This window comes from Hibiscus syriacus, unplaced genomic scaffold (genome assembly GCF_006381635.1).
Source record: "Hibiscus syriacus cultivar Baekdansim isolate YM2019G1 unplaced genomic scaffold, ASM638163v2 tig00113145_pilon, whole genome shotgun sequence".
Classification (NCBI taxonomy): domain Eukaryota; kingdom Viridiplantae; phylum Streptophyta; class Magnoliopsida; order Malvales; family Malvaceae; genus Hibiscus; species Hibiscus syriacus.
The window spans coordinates 1,996,840-2,006,682 of NW_024063445.1; the positions used below are offsets into that span (position 1 = coordinate 1,996,840).

Consider the following 9,843-nt stretch of genomic DNA (forward strand, 5'->3'; position numbering starts at 1 on the left):
TGTTAGTTTGTTGTTGCCGAAACAGATGTAAAAATTTCCCAGTGCAACCAAGATCTAGGAATTGCATGAGGAAAAAATGAAATGAAGATATATACCCCTAATTGAGTGCGTGAAGAACACACATAAGGAGAAGGAAGAGAAGAGGAGCTAATGATCGGAGTGTCTCCAATGTGATTTGCCTTGTGTTCAATGACATCTTCACTTGTAATACTATCCAAATGTTAGAGAAAAAAAGGCAACCAATTCATCCAGTTAAACTGATTCTTGATGATTATCTGGTATGATCTTTCGCTATCAAGTCCATCTCTTGCATTTAATGTTCGATAGAAACCAAACCGGTCTGTTCAAGGAACCTACATAAGTAATCCAATCAGCAAAATTCAAGGTGTATGCAGAGTAACAGATTCCAACTAGAAAAAAAAAGATTAGAGATTCAATTTCGCTGCTCCGAATCATCATCCCCATGCATATGTAATTACACACTTGTATAAAGATCATCATAAGAAAAAAAACACTCATTTTAGGCTGCATCCCTCCACTTCATTGTTCTAAAACTGAGAAAAGAACTAAGCAAGCATGCAAGAATCGACATCTTCAAAACTAAATTCCGAGCCCCCTACTTAAACTTGTTATCTAAACCATGTCATGTTAGGTTCAACCCTAACTGAAATCGAATATAACAGATTACATGACATAGAGGTAGAGAACATTGTAAAAGTTGTAAGCTACAATATTCATCATGTTTAATACGGAACACTCAAAACTCCTCTAAGTTGACATAGTTAATATAGCAAAATATACCCTGTTTCTCCAAGTATGACTCAGATCTAACATAGAAAGTTTGTCTAATGACCCATACATAGTTCCCTGGTTTTGTTTCGAGCTACGTTGTTCATCATCTATGTCCGACACATGAATATGAGACACCATTACTAAAGATAGTTCAAATACATGAAAAATCTTTAAACAAATTTAACCATACACATGAATCTGACACTCCCATTACAATCAGCACTAGAATCTGAAAAATCTTAAAAAAACTTAACCATACTCATGAATCTACTAACACTTTCACACGAATCTGAATCTGAGTAAAATAACATTCATGTAATGATCAAAGCATGAATAACACATGATGCAACTCCAAAATTAATGAAAAGCTAGAAAATTCAATATTGACTTGACTGGGTAAAAATCTAGCAAAGAATTAAGAAACAGTGCCAGTTAAGAAGCAAGAAGAGGGCAACGGCAATTACAACGAGGAAAGAAACATGAAGAACCAAAGAAGAGTTACTAGAGGAGAAATCTAAACCCAGCATAACAACAAGGCAAATACCAACATCATAAACATCAATTTTAGTGTATTCCATGTTAGAGCGTGAAACCCAAACAACAAAAAGATTCAAACTAGATACAAATGGCTGCAAATATCATGTATAATAGATCATCGAGAAGGGAATTGAACCAACTTTGACACCAGGAGTTAAAGCTCCGAGTATAACTGCTTGGGCTGAAGATATATCGCCTCCCACTTAAAGAGAAAAATGGATTGATGAAAAGAGAAAAAGGAAAAAAAGAGAAAAATAGGGGAAACAAGAGGCGTGAACTTTGTTATCGAGGGAGAAGAAGCGAGAAAGGATGAAAATAATGGGGGAATTAAAATACGACTTTTACAGATGACAATTAAAATTGTACTCCGTGCTTTTGCAAAATTTTTAGATTATAACTATTAAATATGACACACATTATTGTGAGTCATAAATCGTTCAGATTTTAAAAAAACATGACAATTTTTATGACACACATTTTTTGCAAGTCACAAATTAGCGTGTGTCATCATTCGTTTGTCATTAAAGGTATATTTTCTTGTAGTGATTTTTAATTTTAAAGTTTAAATTTAGAAAACATTTGAAATTATTTTTAGGATTATTTTTCTTTTAATTTATATGCTTGTCTTTAGAATTTTAGAGGTTATAAGTACCCTCTTGGGGTAAGCCTAAACTCACAACTCATATTTCATTCTTCTTCTTCTTTCTAGTTTTATAAAGTTTTTTCTTTTTTCTTTTCAAAATTTTATTTTTATTTTATTTTAAGTTTTATTTTCAAACTTGCTAAGTAAGAATTTTTTCATGCTTAGCTAATTTTTTTCATAAGTCGAGAGCTTCCAAAGTGAGAATTGAAAAGCACTTGAATAACTTCGGAATATCTCACTCTATCTTTGCGCTTATTTTCAAAATCAAAATAGTTTTCAGAATCGGAGATTGACTTTGGTCAGGAATTTTTTTCACTCTTATCATTTTTATAAAGTCAAATATGGACCAACTAATTCACCCTTTCCAACTTTACCCATGCAATCTTTCCAATATTTCAATCTTTCCATTTTTCATCCAATAGTCCAAAATAAACATGGTAATAATTTCTCAAATCCAATTATCCTTATTATTTTCCATCATTTAACATGTGGAAATACCATTTTTAACCTTCAAAATTTCCCAAAATTTTTATTTGATTCGATTTACTGAATTTTTACCGAACTTTAACATTTTATAACTTTTAACATAAATTCCGGATCCAAAATTTGTTTCCCGAAAAACCCCACACGTAAGGTTGAAATATTTATTTACGAGGTCAGCTTACCTAACGTTTTGAAAATTACCTCTGTGGTCCCTAAACTTTTCCAACTTTATACTTTGGTTACCAAACTTTAAAATTTTATGTTTTGGTCACTAACTAAAATTTGGGGTATTACACAGACTGTTGATTTGAAACAATTATTATTTTTGCTAAGGTATTATTAAAAGTAGCTTCTTCTCCCATCATGAAATCACAACACTCAAAGAAAAAAATTAAAGTGAAAAGAAAACGAAAACAAGAAACCTCACAAGTCACTCCAAGGAAATAACATAATGAGAGGCAAGAAAGTTGATCTTATACTTTTTAAAACTTTCTTCTCTTAAAAGCTTTCCAATGTTGGTATCGGAGTTCAATCACTAGCAAAGGAAGAAAATTTTCCTTAAGGGTTTTGAGAGGCCAAAGAAAGTTAAAACTCCATGAGAACGAGAATGCAAAGAAAAAGAAGTACGTAAACTCTTTAATCCTATGAGCACAAGGAAGAGAATGGGTTAGATGATGTAGAGGAACAATAAAAGTTAAAAAAAACCTAACGCAATAAGAATCAAAGGAAAAGTTGAAAAAAACTAAACCCAGAAAAACTCTAATTGGTTAGATCGCCTTGAGCAACGTCTTTGAGGGGGTTGAAGATCTCCACAAAAATATAACTTTCTTTATATGTCTTCCAATGAATTTAGTTGAAATATGAAAATTTTCAAAACCAAACACTTTCTATAAAATTCTAAAAAAAATTATCAATGATAAGTCTCCAAATCTGTCGATCAAGCACATGATAAACTTGAGCAATGCTTATGAAGGGGTTTTCGATCTCCAAAAATTATGATATTTTTTTGAGAGTCCTCCAATGAATATAATTGTAGAATGGAAAATTTTAGTACCAAATTCTTTCTTGAAAAGTCTACAAAAAATCGACAAGGACCAGTGATCAAATATGTCCAACAATCTTGAACGATGGATCAGAGGGGTCTAATGATATATGATTGACTTGGATTTTGGAATGTAGATTTCTATTAAGACGAGTCAAGTTCCTGTAAAAAATCAATATCAAATTCCTTTGTTTTCATTTTCTAGATTTTTTTTATTTTTTGGTTTTTCCTTTTTTTGTGCCTTTTTTCTTTATCTTTTTTTATTTTCTTTTTGATGAAAAACAACAAACTAACAATAAGTAACTGAACCTGAAATTGATGAACTTGTCTGAAGTAGCTCCGTTAGGGTACCTTGATGAAGTATGCTTGCAAGAACTGTCAAGAACATTTGAATCTCTCCAATAATCATCCCAAATCTGATAGAAATTGATAGTGAAGCGGTAACGGAGTATGATCATTGCTCTTCAATTAGAAATCAAACCTAGAAAGCTCTAGACTATAAAATAAATTGAGAGGGTGAAGGGGGAATGTGGGCGACAACAAGGTAATTGAATTAGGGCATTTGGTTGCTGAATTTAAGACAAGAAGAATATATTAAGACACTAAAAGAAAGGGTAACAAAATTCTAATGAACTAGGGACAAAAGTAAAACAAGGTAATGAAAACAAACTAAAAGACAAAGCATGTAATGAAAGTAATTAACTTATCTTCCCATATGATGGGCAACAAGAGTTGTTGTGGATGGATTTTAATGGATGGATACTCATTGGAAAGATAATGAGATAAGGATTTCAATGAAGAAGACATATTGGGATTTGACGGTTGGATCTTCGTAAACGATAACATTCAACAAACTTTTAACATATCCAATCACAACCTAATTTCTTAGCAAACGATAACATTCTTGGCACAACCTGATTTGTTAAAGCGATTCTTAACATTTTTGTCTTTCAACTTCTTTTGTTATTGTTCCTAAACCCTTGTCTTATTGGCAAAACTCCGTTAACAATTTTGATCAAATACAGATTTATTATAGAAAAGTTTATTATTTCTGATCGTAACCTTATTTGTCAACGATCGATAACAATTTTGGGTGTAACCTCATTTATTACAGAGAAGTTTAACATTCAGAATAACAACCTACCTCTTAGTAAACAGTAACATTCTTAGGCCCAACTGAACTTGTTGAAACGATTCATAACATTTTTGTCTTTCAACTTCTTTTGTTACCCCTAAATCCTTGGCTCATTTGCAAATTTCCATTAACAATTTTGGTCAAAATCATATTACTTATAGAAAAATGTAACATTTCTAATTGCAACCTAATTTTTTAGAGGCCAATAAAATTCTTGGGCGCAACTAGATTTATTGTAGAGAAGTTTAACATTCTATATCACAGCCTACTTTCTTAACGATCGATAATATTCTTGGGCGCAAGTGAATTTGTTATAGATATTAATAACATTTTAAGCTTTTAACTTATTTTGTTACCTTAGCTAAAACCTTGCTCTATTTACTATACTCTGGTAACATTTTAAACGCAATCAAATATGTTAATAAGATTCACAACATTTACCATTTTTAACTTTTTTTTGTTATTGTTTATAACATTTTAGATGCAACCTAATATGTTACTATAATTGATAACTTTTACAACTATGAATCTAATTTCTTAAAGTCAATATTTTATTTGCCTCATTTTACATACAAGGCGATCACATTTTCATTTGTAACCATTATTGTTATTGATTTGACTAACTTTTTCGATTTTTTATTATAATATTTTATATTCTACTTTTAATCTATCACCATTTTAGCCAATGATGTCGTTTATTAGCTTTATTTTAATCGCCTTACTGCTTAAATTCCTTGAATTTTGATATATACTAGGGGTGAGCAAAACTCAACTCAACTTAACTTAAAAATTGATTTTTACGAATTGACTCGATTGAAAAAACTTAACTTGAATTGACTTCGAGTTGTAATTTCATAAACTCGACTCGACTCGAAATTTTTTTAAGTTCAAATCAAGTTGTAAAATACAACTTGAATAACTCAAATTTGTTTTCATAATTCGTGTATTGGTTTTCAAGTTTGAGTTGAGTCTCTCGACTTTGTATGATATAGGTATATCACATATGAAAAAAATGAATATATATATATATATTGTATATTGTATATAGTTATAAAAATCATTTAAATTAAAATAAAATAATATCATAATATTATAAATATTTACAATTAAATTTAAGCAAAAAATCGAATATTCGACTTGACTCGACTTGAAAAAATTTCAAATCGACTAAGAGTTATAAAATATGATTCATCAATTCGAATAATTGAAATTTTTTTAACTCAGCTCACCCTTTAACCTTTCATGAATATAGAGACGGAAGAAGATCATAAACAGTGCCAATTTGAGTCGTGGAGATCGAAATCATCGGATGCATGGCTTGCCGTATTAATGTTAGTCTCCGGTGTTCTGCCTTCGATACGGAGCGTTTCGTGCCCCCATCTCACTCCTTCAAAAACCCTACTCTCTTTCCTCCTTTTAAACTCCACCCCAACGCCACTAATCCCACTAAGGTGCTTTCCTAATTTTATTCCATCTTAGATTCCAATCCCCGCCCTCTATTTCTAATCTTGTTCTTGGTAACTTGACGAGAAAAAAAAGGCATTACTCATCAAAATCTCCACTGATCTTTCCTTTTTTTCTTCTTTAAAAGCTGTCTTTATTGACTTATTGGTGGCGGCGGAGGCGACGGATGGGTTTGATGACAGTGAATTATCACATGGCCACCGGAGAGAAGTTTATTTCTGAGGATAGGATGCTTGTCGGTTTTCTTCTTATGTTTTGTTTCTTGTTCTGTAGAAACGACGAAGTTTCCTGTTTTTGAGTTTGGTTTATTTTGTTTCTTATAGGTGTTTGTGCCTCCACATCCGTTGATTAAGCACTGGATATCTGAGAAATGAGCAAACTCCTTGCCCCGTTTTTAGTGAGTTCTCTTCGAATTTACTTTGAATTTTGATTCCTCTTAGCTTCGTCTGGGTCAGTTGCAAAATCTTTTCTTATTAAGTATATATATGATAGGACAAAATCTTGATATCAGTCTTTGTTCTTATCAGGAAATGCTATGGCTGAGTTGGGGAGGCTACTTATGTATGAAGCTTCAATGGATTGTTTGGTAAGTTATTATAGCGTGAATGCCATTGCTTTCTGTTTCGGGAAAAAAATCTTTGTTTTTTATTTTCATTCTACATCTTATTGGCATTTTGAATGTGTTTATCATTTGGAACTCATATATCTTTGGGTTTACTGCTGCCAGCCTACTGTAACAGGGGAGATTCAATCACCAATGGCTGCTGCTTCTGTTGAATTTATAGATCCAAGGAAACCTGTGGCGGTTTGTTTTCTCTCCAGCCTTTTTATTCTTGATGTCTATGAATTTCATTGAGAAGAAATTTGTGTTAATCGGTATCTAATACCTTTTTCTTTTTTGTTTCTCAGATTTTTCCAATCTTGAGAGCTGGTCTTGCTCTGGCTGAACACGCATCATCCATTTTGCCAGCTACAAGAACGTTCCATTTAGGTTAAGATGCTGCAAAATCGTTGTTCAAGACTGTAAATTTTATCCGTTTGATTCTTTACGTGCTCAGCCAGCCTAATTGTTTATGTTTTGTTGCGGTTTTATGAATGTAGGGGTAAGCAGAAACGAAGAGACACTTTTGCCAACTGTTTATCTAAACAAGTAAGAACTCCACTTCTCTATGTGGATCTAACCCCTAGTGTTTTTGAAGCATGATCTATTGGAACTATGCCTTCTAGTTGAAGTATACTGTAGCATTTTAGTATGATCAGTTTTGTTCTATCCTTCTACTTTGCCGCTGACTTAATTTATTGTTGGGTGCTAAATTTTGTTTTGGGGTGTGCATGTAAGTTATGTTAACATTCTTTGTAGGTTGCCTGACAAATTTCCTGAAGGATCTCGAGTGTTTGTAGTAGATCCTATGTTGGCAACAGGTTCCAAATTTCATCTCACTGTTGGAAATCTTTTGTCATGTCTATCTTGTATAATTATAAATCTATTTTGTCACTTCCCACTTATTTCAAGAAAACAAAATATATATATATATATATCATTGATTTATTGCATTCGAAGTTGGGATGATATAACCATTATCGTTGTTAGCAGTACATAGCAAATTATCACAAATGTCCCCATTGTGTTTTAAGTGATTGCTTTACTTTTGGCAATTTTATTGTTAAAAATTGTAGGTGGCACAATTGTGGCTGCACTTAACCTCTTAAAGGAACGTGGAATTCAAAACAAGCAAATGAAAGTGGTAAATAAATTGGAAGAATCCTTTCTGTTTCCAGCTGATTTTACAGTTTTGTAGTTCTTTGGAATACTCGACTCTTGAATATTTCAGTTAATCCGCTTTGTGAAGCATTCCCTTACATTGTAATTATGCATTTAGTTTATGATATCAATTTCTTGCTGATTCATGCTGAAACGCTGAAACGCCTATATTAGTTTCTTCTGTTGTTCTTCTGATTCATAAAAGACAATGGAAGATCATGACCCTTGGACTAGTGAAAACCCTTAGACTATTCTTTTAGGTTGAGCCCCTATTAGCATTTGAGCCTATGTTATTAAATTGCCCACATTGCAAGCTTATACAAATCTACGAAAACTCTCTATCATATGTGATTAATTTGTTTATATTTTTCTATTTTCAATAGTTGTTTTCTATATACATTCATTTATGCCACTTTTCTAATGAATTGAGTTATTGTGTTATAGATATCTGCTTTGGCCGCTCCTCCAAGCCCTTCAAAAGTTGAGCGATAAATTCCCCGGGTAATTAAGTCTGAATGAAAAAAATCCATTTATAGAAAACTTTGGCACACTTTATGTATTTTATTCACCAACATTATGGATATATACACACAAGTATAAGGCCCTATAGTATGTAAAGTAATATTATACATTAAATAAAATATATTTTAACCCTAATATTTATCCTATATATCTGTAACACATAGCTTTTAAAATTTTTTCACTGGATTTTGTGATTTTCAGGCTAAATGTGTATACTGGAATTATTGATCCTACGGTCAATGAGAAGGGTTAAGGTCTGCCTTTCCACTGGCGTTGGCTTTACGGTTGTCATGAGCAGATTGTTTATTTGATGGCTGCGGGTTCTGTGCTTTCAGGTTTATAATTCCCGGACTTGGAGATGCAGTAGATCGGAGCTACGGTACATAACTGAAAATATAGAGAAAGAGGTGCAAACTATATCTATATGCAATTTTGATTACAATTTGTTGAGCCTATCACCAAGTGTAAAGGGCTTGTCGTGTTAAGTAAACTTTGGTAAACAAGCATTGCCTTGTACATTCATATATGCGGAAGCATTGTTTGGTGATTATACTATTAAATGATTCAAGTAGTTGGGACATTTTGCATTAATATAATGAAGATATAATTGCATTTGAATATAGTATATATTGTTAGATTACTTGAAAGTGGATAATATGTATAATATTTAAAAACTAAAGATAAAAATGCTTAAAACAGAAAACAAAAAGAATGGATACTATCGTCTTTAAATAAATTTAAAAATAAAGTTAAAACATGCTTAAAGCAGGAAAAGAAAAGGTTAGCTCCAAGGAGTATAATCTATACCAGTGTATGTAAAAGATAACTAACTAGAGCTATTTTTGTTTCACGAAAAAATGATTTCGGAAATTGAATTCCGTAAATACGGAAAATATATTTTGGAAATTGCATTCTATAAAATGAATTTCATTTCTAGGAAAATAGTTTCTGTAAAACTATTTACATTGTTACATCAAATAGAATAAATAATATTATTCATTAACAAAATAATAATATTATTTTAAAATATTAGAATAACTTATTTAATATTATTTATATCAATATTATTATTAAAATACTATATCTATAATTTTAAAAATAAAAATATTAAGATTATTATTTTCATTAAAAATAAAATTATTATCAATTATATTTATTAAAATATGAATAATATATCATTAAAAAATTTAAAATTATAATATGTTAATAAAAAAAGATATATTATATTTTAAATATTCAATTTTGTAGTATTATTTTTATGAAATTAATAAATAATTTTATTTTATTAATAATTTATTATATATTATTAAAATAAAAGTGCTACGGGTCTATAGTCCTTTTAATAATAGGAAGGAGAAGAATAAGGAGTCAACCTTTTTTTTGTCACGATTGAAGATCGAAAGGTTTTGGAAAGTTCAGTGAAGAAATTCGATAGAATCAAAAGATATGGTAAAACAATTAGG

At 31.0% G+C, this 9,843-nt stretch overlaps 1 pseudogene; it reads left to right on the forward strand.

Annotated features, from left to right (window-relative positions):
• The first annotated feature begins 5,919 nt into the window (after nt 1–5,919).
• LOC120185884 lies at nt 5,920–9,048 on the forward strand (annotated as a pseudogene).
• Nucleotides 9,049–9,843: the final 795 nt, after the last annotated feature.